We start from the raw sequence: 27,191 nt of genomic DNA on the forward strand, positions 1-27,191 counted from the left end.
AAATAAAGAAAAAAAAAAAGAAGAGAATTATTTGAAAATCTTCATTGATGTAACGCTTGAGAGGAAACATTTACACAAAGTTTCGTCAGCCAATCAAATTCCTTCACTTGCAGCATTGGTGGGGGTGAAAAAATGGGATAAAAGTACGGGAGATTCTTTATGAACGCAATGAACGCAAATAGAATAATTATTTCATTTTTACTGTATTAACAATCAGATGTGTCTAAAAATACATTTTGAATTCAAACGAAGACACTTGTGAGCGTTGAATCAATGTCTCTCAGACACAGTAACAATCCAAGAGATTGATTCCGATGTAAAAGAACGTAGTATTTAAAGAAATACTCTGCCATAGAAATGAATTCACATGTATTACTATTACAATACAATTAGTTAGCTATATGAGGTATTTTTCCCTTCTTCTGAATGTATCATTTTACATATTTGAAAAAGGCAAGCATATGTACTCTGTATATGTATGTAGCATCTATCTATCTATATAGCTACCTATCAGTCCCCTGTCTCTTTCTCTATATATAAATATGTATCTATGTATCCACCTATTTGTCTCTGTGTATCCCTCCTTCTCTCTCTCTCTCTCCCTCTGTAGATACACACACACACATATATATATATATATATATGTGTGTGTGTGTGTGTGTGTGTGTGTGTGTGTGTGTGTGTGTATGTATGTATATAGGTAGATACAGAGAAAGAAAGATAGATAGATATATGCATTCACCCATACACAAACGCACACACACATATGTATATATATATATATGCATGTATGTATATATATATATATATATGTATATATATATATATATGTATATATATATATATATGTATATAGGTAGATACAGAGGAAGAAAGAAAGAAAGGTAGATAGATAGATAGATAGATAGATAGATATATGCATTCACACATACACAAACGCACACACGCATATCTATACATATATACATGTATATATATATATGTATATATATATATATATATATATATATATATTATATATATATATATATATATATAATATATATATATATATGTATATATATATATGTATATAGGTATAGGTAGATACAAAGGAAGAAAGAAAGGAAGAAAGATAGATAGATAGATACATGCATTCACACATACACAACGCACACACACATATGTATATATATATATATATATATATATATACATATATATATATACATACATATATATATGTACATACATACATGTGTATGTATATATATATATATATATAATATATATATATATATACCTTTCTGAATGTTAACATCGTAACTCAAATTCCACTATGTTATCTATTTTATCCATCATAATAGGAATATGCAAGCATAACATTCAATGAAAAGAATTAAACTTTTTACATACTATACAATCGAATCACAATTGTTCGACAACAGATATTTGACAAAATCAAAATATATTTATTTAAAAGAGATATTATTTCTGAATTCAATAGCATAAGATTTCACGACATTTATATAAATCATATAGAGGTTGAACGCGAATAATGAAAATTTAAAGCGATATAGATTCACAGTGTCATGGCGTCTGCTAATTTTGAGAGGAACCGTTTTGTTCGAGAACTGCATGAGGTGTCGTTTAGAAAAAGGATTAAATATAGCATGTGAGCTTGGTACAGAGATTATATGGTTTAATATAGAGAAATCTATTAAATCTTTCACAGCTATGCAGATTAAAATGTCGGTATAGAGAGGTAGCTGTGTATTTAAATTTAATTTCAATATTTTGTACGAAAAATAAACACAAATGAATGAAAGTTATATCAATGAAGGTAAACCTACTACTTCTCTTAACCTGTCTCTTTGACACCCTTTCTTTTTTCATATAAGCACGCTCACACACTCGTACAAACACGCCCATACCCGCCCCCACACGCATATAGAGTCAGACACACACACACACGCGTAGAGAGAGGGCGAGAGTGGGGAGAGGGAGACCTGGTAAAACGACCGTGATAAATAGTAACCAATATATATATATATATATAACCAATATATATATATATAATATGAATTAGAGATAAAACCACTATGACGCAACTCAAACAGTGATAGATATAAACCAATACATAAATAGCAAATAATATATATAATTAATATAAATAACACTGTTTGAGTGACATCATAGTGGTTTTATCTCTAATTCATATTTTATATTTATATTGGGAAATTTGATGTAATACTAAATTGAATTTTTCCCTGTAAGTTTGGAGTTATACTCCCTAATATTATATATATATATATTTTATCGTTTCCTAGTTTCAGTCATTTGACTGCGGCCACACTAGGGCGCCGCCTCGAATGGTTTTAATCGAACAGTTCGACCCAAATATGTACCTTTTTTTTTTGAAGCCTAGCACTTAATCTATTCTCTTTTGCCACCCGATAACGTGCAGGAACATAGATACACCAACACCGATTGTCAAGCGGTGGTGGTGTGACTAACAAAAAGAGAAAGGCACACACATGGATATTTACACACACACACACATATGGGTATTTACACACACACGCACACACACAAGTACATATATACATACACACACAATTTTCTGTCTAACAAATCCATTCAAAAGGTTTTGGTCGGCTATAATAGAAAACACGATGTTTTTGCTGTGAGTTCGATAACCGGCAGCACGTTGCTTCCTTCAGCAAGACACTTTATTTCAAGCTACTTCAGTCCAGCCGGCAGGCAAAAAGCAGCAGTGCCTATATTAGTAGTACTTATATTTCAAAGGGCGGGCCATATTTTATTCTGGGACACGCTGAATGTCCACAAGACCTACATGAAGGGTATCAAAGAAGCTTGAGAGGCGGTTGGATGGAACCTACACTCGCCTCCTTATGAGAGCTCAAAATATCTCGTGGAAGCGCCATCCAACCAAAATGCAAATATATGGGAAACTACCACCTGTGTCATCTCTTGTGAAAGGTAGAAGAGTCCAGTTTGCTGGACATTGTTGTAGAGCTGAAAAAGAAGTAATTTCTACTCTTCTCCTCTGGAAGCCATCTACTCGCAATACCAGAGGGCGTACACTCTCCTACCCTGATGTAATCTCCAGGGATACAGGCATCCAGCAACAGGACCTCCGTAATGCCATGATGGACCGTGAAGTCTGGCGTAGCATGGTAAATTCCATTGTCTCCACCACGGTCGAACAATGATGATGATGATGATGTGCCTATAGAGTATTCAACCACTTGTACGTTTTTTCCCAAGCCTTAACTTGTACGTCAATTTCATGATCGGATGAACGTTAATTTCACGTTCATCAGAACAACTGTTGCTCCCGTCAACTAACCGACCGGATGCCAGTGTTTGCTCTTTAGCTTGCGTGCGCGAGTGTGTGTACAATAATTTATATGCGTGTGTTCATCACAGTTAAGAGTTAATATTGAATTTGGTGACTTTAGTGATTGTAAGCCGGATAACTGAAACCATTCATGAATCTATTTTATCGTAGCCAAGGTTTTTGGTCACAGTAAATACCGACGCTGATGAAAATTGACCTGTCACTCAATAGATGTTAACGGCAATGGTAGTAAGTCCTTTGAAGCCTCATTAGAAACTCATTAGATATTAAGTGGGAATGGTGTGGAGAGGTGTGTATTTCGAGATTGGTTTCGTTAGAAATAAAATATTGAAACCAGGTGACGATCCATACATTTTAAAAGCAGATGAGAATACGAATATGATATAGGGTTACATGTGAACCGAAACCACAGATGATGCACGGAATTTTGATATAGTACCATTATATGACCTTATCACCTTTCTTAGTAAATTTTCCATTCAAACGTTAATCAAATAGGCGCAGAAGTGGCTATGTGGTAAGTAGCCATATGTGCAGGAGTGGCTGTGTGGTAAGTAGCCATAGGTGCAGGAGTGGCTGTGTGGTAAGTAGCCATAGGTGCAGGAGTGGCTGTGTGGTAAGTAGCCATAGGCGCAGGAGTGGCTGTGTGGTAAGTAGCTTGCTTACGAATCCCATGGTTCCGGGTTCATTCTCACTGCGTGGCACCTTGGGCAAGTGTCTTCTATTATAGCCTCGGGCCGACCAAAGCCTTGTGAGTGGATTTGGTAGACGGAAATTGGAAGAAGCCCGTCGTATATATGCATATATATATGTATGTGTGTGTATATGTTTGTGTGTCTGTCCCCACCCCCAACAACATCGCTTGACAACTGATGGTGGTGTATTCACATCCCCGTAACTTAGCGGTTCGACAAAAAGAGACCGATAGTACAAGGATTCCACAGAATAAGTCCTGGGGTCGATTTGCTCTACTAAATCTGGTACTCCAGCATGGCTGCAGTCAAATGACTGAAACAAGTAAAAGAGTAAAAGAGTAAAGTGAGCAGTATTCAAGCAAATATTTTAAAAGTGATACACGGGATACCATATTAAAAATAATAAGATGGATAATAAGCTAATGCACAGAATTGTGGAAGCACTCCGTCGGTTACGACAACGAGGGTTCCGGTTGATCCGATCAACGGAACAGCCTGCTCGTGAAATTAACGTGTAAGTGGCTGAGCACTCCACAGACACGTGCACCCTTAACGTAGTTCTCGGGGATATTCAGCGTGACACAGAGAGTGTCAAGGCCGGCCCTTTGAAATACAGGTACAACAGAAACAGGAAGTAAGAGTGAGAGAAATTTGTGGTGAAAGAGTACAGCAGGGATCACCACCATCCCTGCCGGAGCCTGGTGGAGCTTTTAGGTGTTTTCGCTCAATAAACACTCACAACGCCCGGTTTGGGAATCGAAACCGTGATCCTACGACCGCGAGTCCGCTGCCCTAACCACTGGGCCATTGCGCCTCCAATGCACAGAATTACCTTCTATTTCATTGTCTCTTTTATTCTTACAAAATACGGCGTTTGAAGATCTTATAATACGTGTTTTGATGAAGGGTGCGCTGAGCTATGGAAGGGTGATTACCAGAAAACCAGTAGCGTGATCGAACGAATTTAAATAGTGTAAGGCGTTTGATAGTGGTTTCAAATTTTGGCACAAGGCCTGAAATTATGGTGGTGGACGTTATTTGATTACATCGACCCCAGTGCTCAACTATTACTTATTTTACCGACAGTGAAATAATAAAAGGCTATGTCATCTTCACTGGTATTTGAACTCAGGATGTAAAGACGGACGAAATGGCGCTAAGCATGATGCCAGGCGTGCCAACGATTCTACAACTCCCCGCGTTCGTAAGGCATTTAAAATTGAAAATGATTTAGCGTTTTATACAAAGATGACAGTAACAATTAAAATGAAACTTAAATAAGCCACCATAACCAACTTAGTCACATAAAATTCATTAAAATTTTCTCATCTACTGCTATAGATAATAACACATTCATATAACTTCAAATGAAACGATGTATAGCGCGCCACTGCGTCCTGCAGGAAAGACGACATTGATAAGAACAGAAATTCTATAAACGCATTCAATAAAATACAACGCAATCCACAATTTATTTGCCTGTTAGGACTCATTTTCAGTTATTATTATTCAGTTAAAATGACTGGAGGCGATATCTTACAAATATCGCCAAAAGTCACTACGAGATAATTATATTTAAACGAATAAAATTAGCTAATAACCATTTCATAGGGTATTTAAAAAAAGATGCTACTAATGGTGAGGTAGGGTTAGAGGAAAGAATTAGTTAGATAGCTGGCGATGTGGGAGGACTCCATGTTAAATTTGCAAGGATTATTAATAAAGGGGGATTAAGCGCTGTAGTAGCTGCGAATTCCGGAGTCATTGCTCGAAGGTAGATATGTAGCACGTATTAAGAATTTATCCACCCTTGAGGCCGTATAGCTCTACTTGTTCATCAGAAGATGAGATTGATTATAGCGATAAAATAGCAGATAATTAAGAGAATATTACCTTTGATTCAATATATTTAATTAAAGAAATATAACAACAACAACAACGACAATGATAATAACCATTTATCATCAACGAAGAGAAAATGCGCTGAAGATGTCGATAATCATGATAATGATGATAAAATTTATGATAATGATAATAAAGATGTTTATAGTAATGGTGATAACGATACTGGCAATTATTTTGTATGTGGTTATCGTAGTGGTGGATGTACTACTACTACTACTACTACTACTATACTACTACTACTACGACTGCTGCTGCTGCTACTTACGCTATTATCGACCACAGCAGTAATGTCAATGCTTAATTTCTCCCATAATGACAATGTGGAAACCATATATTATGGTTTATCGCTCGTTCAAGTACCGAGTAGCACTTAGACTCTCCATATAAATTCATTAAGATAAATCTTTCACGAACATTAACTGTACTAACACATATTAATGACTTATATTAAGAACAATACTTTTCTTTGTTAGCTTATATGATAATGCATTTAGACGCTTAAAGCATATTTATACGATTAAAACATATATTTATATACTTCTGTTTTGTTATAGAATGATTTTCTTGGCAATTAACGTGATACAATTGGTTTTGTGTTCGTTTATTGAATTGATTTATTTGCTGTTTCGATTCTTATGTAAATATTTCTTATTTAGTAATGACACAATTTGATTTAAGTAAATATAATCATAGTTAAATGTCAGTAGATGAAAATAAAAACAAAGATATGCAGACAAAATGTAGATGTAGCGTAGCATATAAATTATGCATGTAAGGTTAGATATATAAAGCTAATGCATATTTAATATTCTTATGAAGCACGCTTGGGATCAAAACATGTAAAGAGTGCGAGCGGAACGGATAATACAAGAATTAAGATTATGACCTTATTTTTAGAAAAGCAAATTACTTTGAATTCTAAGAATTTCTGCGTTTATTTATCGATGTCGCTGGAAACGTTAAAAATAAAATATCTTTTTCTATATCTCTCTTCATCTCTCTCACTCTCTTACTCACATATACACACATATACTCAAAGACATATACGTCAGCACCATCCTACAGCCTAAAATGGGAATGCAGTAATGTTATCTTTGGTTCCTTTTTCATGAAGACTTTATTATTAAAATACGGAAAGAAGTGATGCTCATGATTTGAATTTTTGCAAACCATAATTTTTCTAGTCAAAGCCCATCTGGTTCAAAGAAAGAAAAAAAAAACTTAATTAACGCAAGAACACCATTTCATTTGCTCTGAGGTGCTGTGTGTAATTCTGTTCAAATTTACTCTCTATAAAATTGTCCCTGTAATTATTGTACAAGAAAATTAAATAGACATTGATAAATGTAGAAATTTACATATATAATTTCAGGTGAAAATATTTTGTGCTGACTCCACTGCTCGACTGGCACTTATTTTATAGCCTCAGAAAGGATGAAAGACATAGTCGACCTAAAGACATAAGAAATGCTGTGCTAACCTTTCTGCCAGCACGCCGCCTTCCCAGTTGAAAAATATTGCCTCCAAAATCGAAACCCCAGATATTTTTTACAATGTTTTATCAGTTGTAGAAAATAGTGTACATTGAAACAATAACAGACGGTCAATGGGAGATCCCTTCTGTTAAGTTGCAATAACAATCAATTTCAACAGTTTTGTTTAGCGAAGATTATCATTGCAGTTAATGGAATTCCCGAATACAAACTATTACTCAAAAGTTTTACTAATTATGTGATCACCGAATAGTCTGATGCCTAACTGAATTACTAATTTAAGAATGGCAGTACTCTACGAGGAAACGTTACTCACTGAATTTCACGAATAAATATTGAAATTGTTTTCAATAATCTCTATATGGAATAAGCAATAAGACTTCCAAATAATTGGAGACTTTTAATCCATCTTCATGACAATATCTTCCCGTGGAAAACGATTAAATTTTTTCAATATCTTTGTGCTTTCCTTTACTATAAATTTAAATTTCTTTAGGTTACAACAAAATCTTGCACATAATCCAGAAACACTTTCTTTAATGAAATCTGTACATTGATTCAAAGATAGATAACGAGGTGATACGTATCTTCTTAACTACAGTTCCATACCTTACTGCGGGTGAAGGTTCCAGTAGTATAAGAGATGTTCCACAGAAATGATGTTGACAGTTACTCATTTAACCCTTATCTAAGAAGAGTCTCGTCTATTCTACAGGATGGAGATTATTACTAGGGCAGAAAAATGACAAGATATTAATGATAAAACAAATTCTATATTAATCATGCAAAAAGCTAATTATTATTCCTAACAAAAACGTTTCTGACTATTAATAAGAAATGGAATTTGGTTGATACATAGTGTAAGGAATACTACGAGAGATTTTCATGATTTCCTAACTCGCAGAGGGAAAATATGAATGAGATCTCCACAGGACTGTACTTACAATGCAGAGATCCAGCATATATACCCCAAAACTGCTCGACATCCTGGCACCGCAGCCAATTTGTTGTTTTGCTAGTGATTAAGAACATAATTATTAGTTGTAATCTCTCTCGTCACAATAATACACTGTCGAAATAGGAGGTATTAAGGAAGTCTAAGAGGGATTGCGTAATGCCTCTTAGAGCAAATAAGTTACATCCGTATAAAAGGACATCACACTTTATAAGGTCAAGCGTACTTTACCTATTCTAATTTCGATTTTCAAAGAAACATTCCCTCTCTCTGTATATATATATATATGTTTCACATATTTGCTTTATGATATAGTCTGTAAGTTTTAATTTAGAGAACTCACTTTATAAATACAGTGGTATAACCAACAAACATTTGTGATAAAAGCCGCATCTGTATAATTTCACAGAAATTAATATTGATATTTTAAGTTTGAAAACTTTACTCAATATTATTTGTTATTTTAAACGTCTCTCGTTTTATACAAATAAATTATTCATTGTCAAACGTCCCAAAATTTTTATTTTTTTATTTTCTGAATAAAATTTAATATGATGTGTTTCGTCTCGTTAAAAAATATCTAAGTATAAATAAATTATTCATATAAACATTCCTGAGGAAACGCACATATATAAAGGAACCCATTTTGAATACAGAAATAAGCACTCACACACATACACACATGCACGCACAGAGATAGACACACACATACACAAACCCGCAAACGCATACACATATATGTGTGTGTGTGTGTGTGGATATATGTGCAGGTATATATATCTGTGTGTATATAAATATACACACAAACATATATATGTACATATACATATGTATACATATACATATTTATAAATATACACATATACATACGTATATTTTTATATACATTTATATATATATATATATATATATATACACACATACATATACATAAGAACACGCTCATAAACACACGCACATATATACATATATACACAAACACACGCGCATATAAACACACATACATATTATACACACGTTTTTTTATCCGTTTCTTGTGTGTAAAATGATATACAAACCGTTTCGCATGATGTTTAGTGAAACCATATGAATGATGTTTAGCATGGAAGCAAAGAAATCTTAAGGTTTATCAGCAAAACCAACATCTACGGATGTCTCAAACTAACGTCTTATATGTATGTTACTTCAATTCTACTGTATATGATCTGTAAAGGAAAATGCCTCGGTAAAAAATGTTAAGCAAAGTCAAGAAAATGGGTGGTTGAGAAACATTGAGGAATGCAAATAAAAAAGCTAAAACGAAAAAACGAAAAGATGGAAGAATCCAGTGGCTGACTTACGGCTGAGAATGATGGTTATGACTTATTCTCTGTATATGCAACATCACTCTACTGTGGATTTTGACTGATTGAATACAGAATGTAAACAGACGCACGTGCATACACGTGTATGCATGAATGTATGTATATATGTATGTGTGTACGTATATATATATATATATATATATATACACACATACATATACATAAGAACACGCTCATAAACACACGCACATATATACATATATACACAAACACACGCGCATATAAACACACATACATATTTATACACACGTTTGTTTATCCGTTTCTTGTGTGTAAAATGATATACAAACCGTTTCGCATGATGTTTAGTGAAACCATATGAATGATGTTTAGCATGGAAGCAAAGAAATCTTAAGGTTTATCAGCAAAACCAACATCTACGGATGTCTCAAACTAACGTCTTATATGTATGTTACTTCAATTCTACTGTATATGATCTGTAAAGGAAAATGCCTCGGTAAAAAATGTTAAGCAAAGTCAAGAAAATGGGTGGTTGAGAAACATTGAGGAATGCAAATAAAAAAGCTAAAACGAAAAAACGAAAAGATGGAAGAATCCAGTGGCTGACTTACGGCTGAGAATGATGGTTATGACTTATTCTCTGTATATGCAACATCACTCTACTGTGGATTTTGACTGATTGAATACAGAATGTAAACAGACGCACGTGCATACACGTGTATGCATGAATGTATGTATATATGTATGTGTGTACGTATATATATATATATATGTATTAAATATATGTTTATATATATGTATATATAATAATAATAATAATAATAATAATAATAAATGCCCTGATGCAGTACCAGGCAGTGGCTCTCATGGCTTCTGATCTTAACTGATTGGAAGTGTTATCATGTACATTGTTTTGTCTTGGTATAAAAGATGGGCTACAGCAAATATTCTGCTCAATACCACAGATTTGCTTGTCAGTTGTTTGACCATAACCAGTTGAGCATGTCCCTTAGTGGCTGACGATATGTGCATCTCTGATCACGAGCAGAAGTAGTGGGGGAGCATCATAGCCATGTGTTGAGAGGGATTCTTTGGGGTTTGAATAATTCACCTCTGGAAACATGGGTGGTTCTTTCAACATCCTTAAACAACCCTTATTCAGGGACCTTTTGAGCGGGATGGGCTACTCAACCTGAAGAAAATTCTAACTGGGCCCCACCTGCAAGGTCATGTGCTGTTTATCTTGATATGAGATCACCATGTCGCGCACATATGGTTGTGATGCATGTGCCTGGTGTACCTTTATCAGACGGGTAGTCATGATGGGTATATTGGGCTTCGTATATTTTACCCCAGTATCACTTTGATGGCATGCACTGCTCTCTCACTCAATAATAATAATAATAATAAAAATAATAATAGTAATAATAATAATAATTATTATTATTATTATTATTATTATCATTTTTATTATTATTATTATTATAACACAAAAAGCAAACACAAAAAACAAACATGATTTTCGTATGTTTTTTTTTTAGATATTCGCTAGTACTACACTAAATACAAAACCAAATATATGGCGCACTAAGCATAACAACAACATGAACTTCCAACCTGTTGTCTCTTGAGGTCTCTGGGTGAGACTTGGAGCCAACTTCTACAAATATAAAGCAAAAGTCAAACATATAATAATAATAATAATAATAATAATAATAATAATAATAATAACAACAACAACAACAACAATATGACAACAAAAGAATAGATGATACCTCTATATTATGTAAAATAGAGGAATTTATCTATAAATATACTATGTGACAATTAGTTGGTTGTCAAAATATAACTCAAGGTTTCGGATGCCGGAACCGAAGTCTGCTCCGGCATCTCATCAGTCATAAAACAAACAAAAACGCTATGAAAAATCTGTTAAATAAGGGGAAATTACTCTAACAGGCGTGGGAAAAGTAAAACGTTGTCCATAGAATCCCCATACGCACAAATATACACGCACACATACGCATACGCACACACACACACAATATGTATATATATATACATACTCACACACGCGTGTACATATACATACAAACACACATATATACATATATATGTCTACGCATACACGCACATATACAAGAATATATACCCATGCACGCATCACTATGCTCATATACACATATCTACACACGCACACACATATATACGCGAATATATTAAACGTTGTTCATATGCATAGGCATATATATATACGCGGATAGACGTATATACAAATAAAAACACATACGCAAAAACGCACGCATCATTATATTCATATACACATCTCTATACGCACATGCACATACATACGCGGATAGACGCATATACAAATAAAAACGCATACGCAAAACCATAAGCCGTAAAACATTCCCATTTGCCGGAAAACTTGAATAGGCGCAGGAGTGGCTGTGTGGTAAGTAGCTTGCTAACCAACCACAGGGTTCCGCGTTCAGTCCCACTGCGTGGCATCTTGGGCAAATGTCTTCTGCTATAGCCCCGGGCCGACTAATGCCTTGTGAGTGGATTTGGTAGACGGAAACTGAAAGAAGCCTGTCGTATATATGTATATATATATATATGTGTGTATGTATGTGTGTGTGTTTGTGTTCGTCCCCATAGCATTGCTTGACAACCGATGCTGGTGTGTTTACGTCCCCGTCACTTAGCGGTTCGGCAAAAAGAGACCGATAGAATAAGTACTGGGCTTACAAAAGAATAAGTCCCGGGGTCGATTTGCTCGACTAAAGGCGGTGCTCCAGCATGGCCGCAGTCAAATGACTGAAACAAGTAAAAGAGTAAAGAGTAATACAAATGAGTTATATATGTATATACACAAATACACCCTCCTGTCTGTCAAACACATCTACTACTGCAGATATATAAACGTATATACATACATGTATGTATGAAGGAAGGAGACAAGTACAACAGGTAGAGTCTTGAACTCGTATATATATGCAATACATCGTAAACATGTATATATCCACGCTTATACATATTAGATATATACTACATGACTATATGTTACACTATTATAAAGGACGAAAAATAATATACAGAAAAATATATAAAGCAATAAAAAATATATAAGAAATATATATGTTAAGACATATGAAAGTCTTGTACATAGACATAATATAAAAAGTAGGTTCTATATGTGATCTCGATGGGGTGGGAGGGGTCCCAAAACGTAGCAAATGTTTTGCTATATAAAGATATGATCTAAAATGTTCAGTTCTTGAATGCAGACATATAGCAGGGTCTAAGGAAAATTTCCAGATGAGCCATCTTTCCATATCTTTCCATATCGCAAAGACCGCACTCTCCACTGCCGTTGGAGTAAATCTTACAGTTGGCCAAGATCTTCCAATGAATATTATAGCTGACAACGTTCTTTTAAAGACCATATATAACTGGATAATTTGGTTCTTTTCCTTTTATCCCAGTGTCCGAAGCTTAAGGTGTGATTGTTGTAGCTGGCTTCAAATTTTCTTCTGTGTGATCCATATATTTCTTTGACGAAGCTATGTCCTTAGTGGTTGTGGAGTCTACGGTGTCTTCATGCATGATGGCCTCGGTCATGTAATCTCCATTTAGCAGGCACAAATTTTTAACTCTGCAGGAACAGCCAGCTTCATTTTGTTGTGTGCAATTATATTTTTGATGTTAATAGTAGTACTAAAACTAATTTTTAAGTTGTGCCTATTAAAGAGCTCTTTCTATATACGTCTATCCGCGTAAGTATATGCATGTGTGTATAAACTACGTTTTTGTGTATCCGCGTATGTATGTGTACAGCTGTGTATATGAACGTAGTGATGTGTGCATGAGTATATATGCGTGTGTATTTACGTGTATGCGTAGACATATATATGTGTATATATGTGTTTGTATTTATATGTACACGCGTGTGTAAGGATGTATGTAGATATATACATATATGTGTGTATGTGCGTACGTGTATGTGCGTACGTGTATGTGTGTATGTATATGTGTGCATATGCGGATTCTATGAACGAAGTTTTACTTTCCCCATGCCTATTAATGTAATTTCCCTTTATTCAACGTTTTTTTTCATAGCGTTTTTGTTTGTCTTTATGACTGATGAGATGCCGGAGCCGCTTTGTCGTCTTTTAATTTGTCCCCACTCAATTCGTCCCCAGGTCAATTCGTCGTCAGTCAATTCGTCGTCAGTCAATTCGTCGTGATCATAATAAAAATGGAAGAACGAATATCTGAATTAAAAAAATGTTTATCTTAATGTTTGCTACATTGCATATTTACTTTTTCTTAAAAATTAAGATTGTGTGAAATGGCTTTTAGAAAAATTATTTTTTGGCTTTGATTATATTTTTTCATACGAGTTGATATAGGCAGGTTCATATCTCTGGGTGGGTGCGGTGGGGGAACTTGGTTCTTCTCCTTGCATAAACTTCTGCAATTTGCTACTGGGAAACCTTTCTCCGCATTTAATTATATCAATAAGTTTCCAGATATATTGATGACTAATATTCACTGTTTTTCAAAGCGCCTTCACACACACACACACACACACACCACACACACATATATATATATATAATATATATATATATATATATATATATATATATAATATATATATATATGAAGGCGCATGGCTCAGTGACTAGAGTTTACGAACGTGGGGCTGTGAGTTCGAATCCCAGAACGGGCTGCGTGTTGTGTTCTTGAGCAAGACACTTTATTTCACATTGCTCCAGTTCACTGAGCTGTAGAAATGAGTTGCGACGTCACAGGTGCCAAGCTGTATCGGCCCTTGCCTTTCCCTTGGATAACACTGGTGGCGTGGTGAGGAGAAGCCAGTAAGCATGGGCGACTGCTGGTCTTCCATAAAGAACCTTGCCCGAACTTGGAGGGTAACTTTTTCTAGGTGCAATCCCATGGTCAGTCATGACCGAAGGCAGTCTCAGAATATATATATATATATATATATATTATATATATATATATAATAATAATAGTGATTGTTTCTTATTAGGAACAATAGGGTTAATAGAACTGCAATAGAAGTGCACAAGTAAATGAGACGTGTATGGCAAACTTTGGTTGTAGAAGAAACAACAAATTTAAGGTTATTTAAATTTTTTTTTTATATTGCGATAAACCGTACTCACTTTTTTCATATGCTTGTCTAAATGAAATATTGTTTCATCGTCTGTGATTTTGTGCATCCGTATTCTATGTATAAGAAAAAGCATTTTGTTTATTTATGTGTGATTAAATGTTCGAGATGTGATATGTTAGGTGGATGACCTTAAATTTGTTGTTTGTTCTACAACCAAAGTTTGTTATATATATATATATATATATATGTGTAGAGTAGATGAAACCATGGCGACTGAAGAAGGGTTTTTTTCTTTGTGTTAATTGTCCTGTACTCTATTTTTTTGTTGTTTAAAAACATGTCCAGTTTCTTGGGTTTGTGTCTATGTTTTCGTTTTTCATTGTGTTCGACGTTTTTTTTGGTGTCCTGTACTCATATATGCGTGTATATATACATGTAGAGGTAGGTACGTACATATATGTTTATATATATGCATATGTTTTATTTATTAATATATATATATATATATATATTTAGATCGTTAGCCATTACACACCTTTTTTTTCTCCTTGTTTCTCTCCTTGTTTTTTCTGTGTCCCTTTCTGTAGAAGAGCGTAGGCTCGAAACGTAAAATACTTTTTCTATTCCTGAGCGTTATACTAATACATCTGTTTGTTTTGTACACCACCTGTCTTCTTTTGTTGTTGTTTTTTTTCGTAAACTCTCCCTATATATATATATCCACAGGAGTGGCTGCTTGGTATGAAGCTTTTACTTCCCAATCATATGGTTCCGGGTTCAGTTCCATTCAATGTGTAGATGTATGTATATGTATGTATGCATGTATGTATTTATATGTTTGTGTTTGTCCCTCCAACTTGACAACAGCTTGACAACAGATGTTGGTGTGTTTACGTACTCGCAACTTAGTGGTTCGACAAACGTGACCGACAGAATAAGTAGTAATCTTACAAATAATAAATCCTGGGGTCGATTGGTACGACTAAAAACCGTGCTTCAGCATGGCTGCAGTCAAATGACTGAAACAAGTAAAAGAATATATATATATATATATACACACACACATATACACATACACATGCACATACATACATACATACATACATACATATATACAGACATACATACACACACACACACACACACACACACACACACACACACACATATATATATAGTATGGTTTTGTTTCCTATTTGAAGTTAACTACACCCTGCATTAAATATATTAGCAGGTACATACCTATTACTGAATATGCGGATGGTGTCAGTGAATAACTTATTTATTTAGATAAATTCATATTTTTCTCTACACCCATTCATTGACATTGTACCTGTTGTTACTGTTAAGTTCCAGGTTAGCCATCGTCCACCAAAAGTAGACCCACGAGGAAAGGTGTCCCAACTGTTACTATATCGTATATTTTTGTATTTAAATTTACAATGTCCAAACTCTGCTGACGTTTTACAATGATAGGTTCTTTTTCAAGAGAATTTAGTTCCGATGATTAGAACTCTTATCAGTAGCCTCGTTCCATTTTTAATTATCTTCCTGTCTTGTTTTTAATAATCGAGATTCCCAAATGTAGCTCCAGTGGCCATATATATACTTCAGTCTTTACTCTGCGACGGAGATTGTCCAAGTGATAAAAGAGTTGGTGTTACAAATATATTTATTCGTTCAGTAGCATTTGTTTGTAGGGTGGGTGGACGTGTATATATAATATTCAAAGCTACTTATGTAGAAATTGAACCAAGATATGTTAGAGCCCAAAAATCAAACCTCTAACACATTTAACCAGGCTTCGTTCTCTTTCATTCGCAGCCTAATTTTTAATTGGTATTAAAATAAATACTTTACGAGACTGATCAATTCTATTCGATGAAAAAGTAAAAAAAAAATAATCAGAAATAAATAAATTAAAAGTCTAATCAACATCATTTAGTGTTTTAATGGAAAATTGGCAGTTATAAATTGTTATTTGTTGTAAAAAATAGGTTTCCGACGTGATCTGGCAACACAAATTTCATTTCCGTTATGTTGCTTGGACACAAATTTAAACAACTACCTAACATTTCGTTCAGCTTGGGTATTTTGTCACATGCACGAACTTGCAATACACAGGAGTACAAGTGCAAATTTGAACACAACCACCCACGAATGTACACGCACTCATACACTCACAACTGTATACATACATAAATACATACATACATACATACATACATACATACATATATATATATATGTATGTATTTTTATATGTGGGTGCATATGTATATACATATATACACATGCACACATATGCATATATACCAAAGGACACGTATACAAACAAACGACGATACACCAATAAATATAATTATATACACATTGATAAGCGTATAAGGAATCTGCGTACATAAAAATAAAATGAACACAAGCATACACACACACACATAGACACGAGTGTGTGCACACACAGACACAGACAGACAGACAAACACACACACACACACAAACAGGGCATCCTTCAGCACGGTGGTAAATGACATATACAGCAATCGGCACGAACAAGTGTTGACACACATATTTCATTGATGCATACACATATATAGATAATAGAAAACACATGAGCATATACAACAGTATATACAAGTAATATGCACTCACTCATGCATATGCGCATACACGAAGACGCGTACAAGCAAGCTTAAAATCTCGTTTTGCGCATGTGTGCACAAACCGATCCTTATTCAAGTAAAATTTCGTGAAACTGGGATATCAAAGAAGACATTGTGTGTGCAATAAATATAAAACATGTCAAAGTTTACCAAATAAATTATGACATAACAATTTCTATGGCCAGATGTGGGGATGTTGACACATTTAGCTTTTGTTAACGTTCAGAATTGGCATTTGAAATAGGAATTCAATTGTATAATAAATATTTTCTCAGATTATCAGCATAAATTTATTTGAGTTATTGCAAGTTGAGCACGTGTATCGTGCGAGAGTCACGGCCTGACAAATGGCTTGTAAGTGAAATTTATTTGCTGAAACCTGTATGTGTGTCTGTCTGTTTGTTTTCATCTTTTATCTTTCGGTGCTATGTCTTTTCGTCTGATGTCACTTCGTCAAACACATTTTCTCCCACGTCTTTTGGTACGACGTCTTTTTGTCTGATTATTTTTGTCCCACGACTTTTTGTCCAATTTTAAATAAACTCTTTAGAAAACAAGGTGAAATATCTCTAATGATATATTCACCGAACTACAACGAGCCTCGTTAAAGGATTGTTATTATCGTCCTGTCCTTTTAACAGTTTCATTTTCTCTTTTTCCTTCTCTCTCCTAAGTATGGTGCTGTGTAAAGGGAGAGTTGCAAATTTAGTGTAGATATTTCTACTTTATCCATCCCGAAATCACAAAGTTCATAGTATCGACCAAGAACGAAAGAAAAGTAGTTGAAAGTAATTACATGTAAGATTTTCATTCAAGCACTACAAAATTATGAAAAGAATACTAGAAGTGGGAGAAAATAAGCTGTGTTCAATGCGAATTCACATCACACGGTAACGGAAACCAATGAGTCGAAAATTATTTATTTTTCTAGTGAGCACCTTCATCGAGCTGACGTTGATTTGTTACATGCTAGAAAAGCAGTTGCAGAAATAAAGAATGAAGCGGTGGAAAACAGCAGCAAGTTCACGTAGCATAATAGCGACTAAGTTCACGCAGCTTACAGAAAATATTTGCTCTCATCTTCCTCATTTGCCTGTACTTTCAAGGACTATTCAAAAGGTGCCGACAAAAAATTGTTGATTTCCCGTTAATCCAGGGGCTTGAACTGGTTTTGAAATACCCGAAGAATATTGTAAATTTGATAATGTCTAACAGTTTCTGAGATACGATTCGGGTATTTGCATCAAATAGGGTTCTTCATGATATAGCATCATATCGTCATTCAGCATGTGATGGAACGTTCAAATTTGTGCCACAACACTGGTTTCAACTGTTTAGCATTCATGTGGAAGCACCTCGTCGGTTACGACGACGAGGGTTCCGGTTGATCCGAATCAACGGAACAGCCTGCTCGTGAAATTAACGTGTAAGTGGCTGAGCACTCCACATACACGTGTACCCTTAACGTAGTTCTCGGGGATATTCAGCGTGACACAGAGAGTAACAAGGCCGGCCCTTTGAAATACAGGTACAACAGAAACAGGAAGTAAGAGAAAGTTGTGGTGAAAAAGTACAGCAGGGATCACCACCATCCCCTGCCGGAGCCTCGTGGAGCTTTAGGTGTTTTCGCTCAATAAACACTCACAACGCCCGGTCTAGGAATCGAAACCGCGATCCTATGAGCGAGTCCGCTGCCCTAACCACTGGGCCATTGCGCCTCCACAGCATTCATGTACAAGTTAAAGGTAACAGTTTTCCACGAGTCTTTGCATAACTGCCGAATAAAACAAAGCAGGCACACGAATTATTTTTCGAACAATTGAAAATCATACAACCTAATGCATATCCGCTTGATCTCACAGCATACATCGAAGTTGCAGTTTATAGGGTATTTAATTCAACATTCCTTAATTCATCTATCGTGGCATATTTGTTTCATTTTAGTCAATCAGTATTTTGAGAAATTACAGATTTAGGCCTCAAAGAAAAATACAATAAATACTCTGAATTCTCTCTTAAAATTCGATATTTTTCAGCATTAGCCTTCCTACCTGTTGAAGATGTCGAAGAGGCCTATGGAAGAATTAATAGACGCTGAAGAAATATCTGCTGGATTTATCACTTACTTGGACTTGACGTACATAGGCGTTGTGAGAGGACGTAGTGCTAGACGAAGGAAAGAACCACCTACATAACCGATAGATATATGGAATGTTAATCAGCGTACTCTTCAAGACCTTCCCAGAACGAATGATGCTGCTTAGGGGTTATATACTGCGATAAAGCATTTGGTGGGCGGAGCACATTTGAATATTTGGAATTTAATCAAAACTCTGAAGGAAGAGGAAGCGTTCGTTCAAGGTAAAAATGATTCAAATTCTTCGAGGAGACGCGTCAAATTCATGTACACGATATCGAAGAATTACTGAACACCTCAAAAGTTTGATTATTGAATATGGGTCAACAAGAAAAATTGATTTTTGAAGAGTGTGGCATATAACTTCCATCGATTTTAAGTGACAATAATAAATCATTAGTTGTATCCTATTACTCCTCCTAAATGACATTTTAAATACATTTTTCCGCAGTATTTTAAAACTTGGATCCTATCAATAACATTTACAATGATTATTTGATTTTGATGTTCACCTTGATTTCTAAAGAGTTTATTTAAAATTGGACAAAAAGTCGTTGGCCAAAATAATTATCGGAAAAAAAGACGTCGGACCAAACGACGTGGACGAAATGACGTTGGACAAAGTGACATGGGACGAAATTTCGGGTCACGTTATCTTTCATCGTTTATCTTTTACATGTTTTAGTCACTGGAATGCGGTCATGCTGGAATACCACCTCGGAGAATTTTTGTGGAAAGAATCGACCGCAATACTATTTTTTAAGCTTGGTACTTACTATATTGGTTCCTTTCAATGAACTGCTAAGTTACGCGAACGTACATGCCCCAACACTGTTGTCAAGCGTTGGCGGGAGATAAACACAGAGACAGATATGCATGCACACGCATGCACACACATACACACACACACAGATGCACACATCTATATACGACGGGATTCTTTCAGTTTCCAACTCCTCTGACGTAACCACTCACAAGGCTTTGGACGGCCCCAGGCTATAGTAGAGAACACTTGCCAGAAGAGCCACGCAGGAGCTGAACCCGCAATCGTGTGGTTGGGAAGCAAATTTCTTAACTACACAGCCATGCCTGTACCTGTGTTGGGAAAAAACAATCGATATCTTCTTTTATCATTCGTACTATAACAATTCGACAAATAGCGTAGACAGGGAGTGGTTCTGTCTCATCGTTACTTCAAGAAATAGATTTCGATAAGATAGCAGCTGATACGCTCACTTCGCTACTCCACGTTAGCAAGTACGATGATGCCTGTGTTTCAATGATGATATTGGATTAATACCGAAACATGGCAGTTCTCATTTCCCTTACACGTAGGATAATTGAAAATGTATTTGTTACTGGATAATAATGTTTTTGGTCACAACATATTTTCTGTCGGATTTTATGCAAGATTTTTTATCAGGATATTTCTTTTACTACTTATATGTGTTAAATAATCTATCTATCTATCTCTCTATCTATCTATCTATCTATCTATCTATCTATCTATCTATCTATCTATCTATCTATCTATCTATCTATCTATCAGTCTATTTGTCTTCCAGTCTGTCTGTCTATCTATCTATCTATCTATCTATCTATCTATCTATCTATCTATATCTATCTATCTATCTATCTATCTATCTATCTATCTATCTATCTATCTATCTATCTATCTATCTATCTATCTGTTTACCTATTTGTCTATCTGCCTGCCTGTCTACTTATCTATATGTCAGTCTGTCTCTCTGACTATTTGTCTGTCTCTCCCCTCTCTTTATGTCTGTCTGTCCCCCCTCGCTCTCTCTCTCTCTCTAAACCCCTCTCTCTAAACCTCTATCATCTATTTATCTATCTATATATAGTTAGGTAATGGAAAGAAAAGCAAATGTGGCTGTGTTTGTACATGTTATTAAGTGTTTATGCGTGTGACTCTTTGTGCATGTGTGAATGTTGTATGTACGGATATGTATCTACAGCATATTTATTTCTAGTTAGCTTTTTAATGCTGCATGTATGTCAACAGCTACGTAAATATTGATATTAGCAAAACCAAGTATAACAATCGTATGATCGTATGATGTGGTAGAAACAAGATGACACTATCAACATTTGTATTCCATTTTATGTTCATGCTAGACAATAAATTCAGTAATAAAAGGTATTGTAATCTCTTTCATCTTTATTATACACTGCATATATTTTACAGGTAACTGGATTCAATGTACAGCCGCCTGACACCTGTAGAAATAGCAGCTAAGTCTCTCCTAGATAACACACTATTGCAGCATAGCGGGCCGTTTAAATCATTTAAATAAAGTTGCTATTTGAAGTTTTACATGTATTTTAGCTTTAGGAAATACTTATAGATATAATTCTTATAACGTGATATTTGCAATTCGGTTTTCGTGCTTTGCGTAATGATCGAAAGAGTGTGCCTTGATCTCTGGATAATGTTATTTTAAAGGGTGCGTAGCTTGGAGATTAGGGAGTCTTTCCTACGGGAGCCTCTACGTCTCGCATTAAGAAGTTACATTTCCAGAACTATGAACACGTGGTTGGAGTGTCGCAGAAAAGAAAGACGAGACCTAAAGTTACAGCAAGAACGCGATGGTTGAAGACAGTTGAATAGTATCCTTAGACTCATTTGGTAACGATTGAGAAGCCAACCAGAAGGCGTAATGGTGGTTGCATCTGATAGGATCCTATGAAGGAGGTGCCCAAGGACTCCGCTCTAGATCTTTCCAAAAATAGTAGTCAGAGAAGAGGGATGGACGGACAATATTTTCAAGGACATTTTTTACGAAGTCCGTCGTGTGTCACTTAAATACAAGATTCGCTGAAAATTAGTTCACTATTATTGCTTTACTGTCTTTAACAAAAGAGTGACCATTCTATAAAAATAGGACGGTTGCGATTGGAATCCTTTGATTATAGAGCCCACTCCTGTATTATCTATCTATCTATCTATCTATCTGACCTGTGGGCTTATGTCGAACAACTGCTGTCACGTGTGGGACGAGTCGGTTTATCAGCTGAGTCTATCGTCAATATTGTCACGCCTCCTTCCTTCAAACGGGAAGGAAGAGCTATTTTCATCATCCTTGTGGCTATGGCGAAATAATGTATCTGGTGGACGCGTCTGAAAGGATTGGAGACAAACACTTTCCTCTCTGGTCAATCTCTCATCAACTTCTTCAAGTACCACTTGAAAAGGAAAGTGAGAGTAGAGAGGCAAGTTTTGTCTAGCGAATGTTTTAAAAAAAGATGGGTGAATGTAGCAAGGATGGCACGTATGAATGACGAAGCCACCTTGAGCATAATCCTATGAACCCAGAAATTGAAAACAGAGGGTTACCCACTTGCAAACAAATGTGGTAACATATAACAATATTGACCAAGGTTACCGTGGTCTTTTTCGTAGGCTTTTCTTCCCACGGATAAACCTTACTTGCTTTCCCCTTTACACCATATATCATAACACTGTGATACACGATCCCTATTGATCGTTCTTTTTTTTCCTCTTCCCCTTTTTTCTTCTTTTTTCATTTCTCTTTCCTTTTGTTCCTTTTCCTTTTCTTTTTTTCTTTTTATTCTTTTTATTTTATTCAATTTTTGTTTGTTTTTTTTTGTTTTTGTTCTTTTCTTCCCTTTTACGATCCCTCTTGATCGAAAACCTACGCCACCCCTTTTTTTCTTTTGTTTTTTGTTCTCTTCATCCCCCAAAAGAAGAGCTCTACCTTGTAACTTGTCCCATCTGTGTGCAGCCCTGTGTGGCCAATAAAGAAACTTATCTATCTATCTATCTATCTGTCTGTCTATCTGTCTGTATGTCTGTCTGTCTGTATGTATGTATGTATGTATGTATGTATGTATGTATGTATGTATATACAGAAAATAACATACGGTCCCTTTGTAACAGAATGGAAGGCCAACTAAAAGATAAAAAAAACAAGCAACGTGAGTTAAAGAGATAGTACGTATACAGACGTTTTGATTCTCTGTAATGGTAATAACAAATTCTTCTTTCTAGTAACTACGAAATTATATGACCATATACAAACGCTTATACTCACAATGTATTTGTTGTTTGTTCCTTCTCGAGCCACGCCTGGCCCATAAGGGCCGGTTTCCCGGTTTCCTTGGCGTATAGGTTCCCATCTGGAAGGGATGCGGGTCCGTCGCAGGTGAGCTGCAAGATGCAGGAGGAAAGAGTGAGAGAAAGTGTGGCCAAAGAGTCAGCAGAAGTTCGCCATTACCTTCTGCCGGAGCCGCATGGAGCTTAGGTGTTTCGCTCATAAACACGCACATCGACCGGTCTGAGATTCGAACCCGAGATCCCTCGACCGCGATTCCGCTGCTCTAACCACTAGGCCATGTATCTCTACCACATTGTATTTACCAACTAATAAACATGCAGTAGGTCGCTCAGTTTTTCTGGAAACTGCAGCCAGCTCTTCCCCAGATCACATCATGACGTCTTCAAAGACGGTCATATAAATTATCATAGGTCGGGGTTCCCAATGCATGAAAAAGAAAGATGGGTGAGTCTTGGTTGAGATGTAAATCATCGATTAAAGGTTCTGATTGATCAGTGCATACATGGGCTAACAGCAACATCAGCAACAAGGTTGATAAGAACGATAAAAACTATAACCACAACAACAATGAAAACAACAGCATTAACTCCTCATGTTGAAAGAAACCAAGAAAACAGGTGCAGCAAGGATAAGTGGATTGGCAGAATCGGTAGGGCAGCAGACAAAAATGGGTTGCAGTATTTGTCTTGCGTGTTTACATTCTGAGTTCAAATTTCAGCGAAGTTGACTTTGACCTCTGTCCTTCATCTGTACGCTATCGATAAAAGAAGCAACAGACAAATTCTAAAGTACCACTTCCACCTTCCCTAAATCACTGGCCTTCTGCCTAAACTACAAATAAATGAACGTAAGATATCTATTACATGCGTTTTTAACTATATGTGTGAATGTGTATGTGTTATGTATGTGTATGCGTTAGTATGATATTTTTGGCTGTATATGTGTGTGTCGGTGAGTGTCTTTGTGTCCCTCGGTGTGTGTTTGTGCACCCATACACAAAATCATTATTGACACAATAATATATAAATTATCATCCTCCATATTTTCATACACACCTCTTTTTACATCTCCTCATACTACATAGATATACGTATTGAATATAATATATGCTTGAGCATGTATGTGTGTGTCTGTGTCGACGTTTTTATTCCTTTGTTTGTTTGTGTTTATGAGTTTGCTTGTGTGTCTGATTGTTTGTATGTGTGTGATTGTTTGTGTGTGTGTGTGTGCGTGTGTGTGTGTGTTGTGTGTGTGTGTGTGTGTGTGTGTGTGCGTGTGTGTGTTGGTGTATGTTCCGAGATAAGTGAACTTGAGCCTAATACCGAGGAAACCATGAACTTAACTTTTTAAGTTGTATTTTTATACGTGTATCAGAATTTTGTTGATTATGGAAAAAGAAATAATACCTAACAAAGACATCATACTATGGATTTTGGAGTGAGGAAACAGACAGTTGTATTGGCTATAGAACGTTATATCATCAGCTCAGAAAAGATAGAGGATACAGCTTAAAGATCTCTATCCATATTGTGTGAATAATCAACCGCTCTGAAACTAAGAAATTCATATAGGCGCAGGAGTGGCTGTGTGGTAAGAAGCTTGCTAACCAACCACATGGTTCCGGGTTCAGTCCCACTGCGTTGCTTCTTGGGTAAGTGTCTTCTGCTATAGCCCCGGGCCGACCAATGCCTTGTGAGCGGATTTGGTAGACGGAAACTGAAAGAAGCCTGTCGTATATATGTATATATGTATGTATGTGTATGTGTGTTTGTGTGTGTGTGTTTGTCCCCCTAGCATTGCTTGACAACCGATGCTGGTGTGTTTACGTCCCCGTCACTTAGCGGTTCGGCAAAAGAGACCGATAGAATAAGTACTGGGCTTACAAAGAATAAGTCCCGGGGTCGATTTGCTCGACTAAAGGCGGTGCTCCAGCATGGCCGCAGTCAAATGACTGAAACAAGTAAAAGAGTAAAAGAGTAAAAGAGTAATAGTAATTGAAAAAGCGAGTCGAATCTAAGGAATTGGTTGAAGCAGGCTCTAGTCATGCGTGATTCTAAAGGCCATATCTGAAAGATCAGAAGAGATATTCAATGAATAGGGAATAAAAAGGAAACGAAGTATTACACAATATATATATATATTGTTGAGTTTAGATTCACTTCAGCTCGGACAACCTGACATTGGATGAAGCCGTTTATTCATTCCATCCGTCTAATTCAATCAGAACAGTTTCCCAAATCACGTCGTTTTTCTCGAACTATTTTATCCAATCGGTCCTGTTTTTTTGGATCATGAGGTTATTTACAGTAGATCAAACGACCATGCATAAAAGCTCCCTCGTTGTATCATGAAGCAATATGCCTAACTCCACACAAAGGAATTCCAGCTATTATCATTGCGACCTTTTAGGGTAAGAAGACTTAAACTATGAAATGCAGTGGTCCTTAACTTGGACAGCAGTAAACTTATGGAGAGTTGTAACCTCAAATATCAGCAAATATGAATAGAAAACGTTAGGGGCATTGAGTGTTTAGAGATATGATTTTTTTTTATTCACATAATATATTTGAGCCATGTAGAATAGCTAAAAAATTTTAAGCCAGATCTTATAGAAAAAAATTATATTTTGAAGACATTTTTCAAATAAACTTTGCCAGAATTAAAATATAATGAGAACATTGTGTTATTTGTGAGTACAAACCTAATTTCCTTCTTATATAAGTGATCACCTTCAAATGATTTCCATAAGAATTTAACATAGCTAACATTAGTTCACTTGCACACGCAAACATTTAAAAAGCCCCAAATTGACGGGATACAAATATGCAGGGTGGGTGAAAAGTAAGAAGGCATCAAAAATTGGTAATAAAACCCATATTCCTTCTACAAATTTATTGAAACAAATGATACATGTTCTTTATTACATGGGAAAATGGAAGTAAATCTTCATTTTTCAACTTAAGCTCTGGTGGCATCAACCAGTTTCTTCAAACGGCCAGAGATGGAATGAACAACATCCTGAAGGATGTCATCTGAAATATCATTGGGAATCTCTAATTCGTGTCAACAAGTCCTCCAGTGTGCGAGGTTTTGTCTTGTACACTTCCTCTTTTGTGTAACCCCATAGGTAAAAAATTACGTAGATTAAGGTCTGAAATTCCTGGAGGCCATTTGTGAGTTCCGCGTCATCCCATCTAAAGTCCTGGAAAATTTTGGTCTAACCATGCACGCACAGTAAGAGTAAAATGGGGTGGTGCACTATCCTGCATTAATATCAGGTCACCAATGCTATCTCAGCCAGACACCGTCGGCCACAAATAGTTTTCGAGCATCTGCAGATAGCGGTCCGTATTCACGATGTCACGCAGAAGCTATGGACCGACGACTCTTGTTGCCGTCATTCCG

At 35.9% G+C, this 27,191-nt stretch overlaps 1 long non-coding RNA gene across 1 annotated transcript; it reads left to right on the forward strand.

The window, feature by feature from the left end:
• The first annotated feature begins 782 nt into the window (after positions 1–782).
• LOC118763544 lies at positions 783–26,779 on the forward strand. Its single transcript, XR_004999301.1, has 3 exons — positions 783–812; positions 18,572–18,576; positions 26,616–26,779. It is a non-coding gene; the product is annotated as an uncharacterized LOC118763544 (long non-coding RNA).
• The last annotated feature ends 412 nt before the right edge of the window (positions 26,780–27,191 follow it).

The sequence above is a fragment of the Octopus sinensis genome, linkage group LG5 (genome assembly GCF_006345805.1).
Source record: "Octopus sinensis linkage group LG5, ASM634580v1, whole genome shotgun sequence".
Classification (NCBI taxonomy): Eukaryota; Metazoa; Mollusca; class Cephalopoda; order Octopoda; family Octopodidae; genus Octopus; species Octopus sinensis.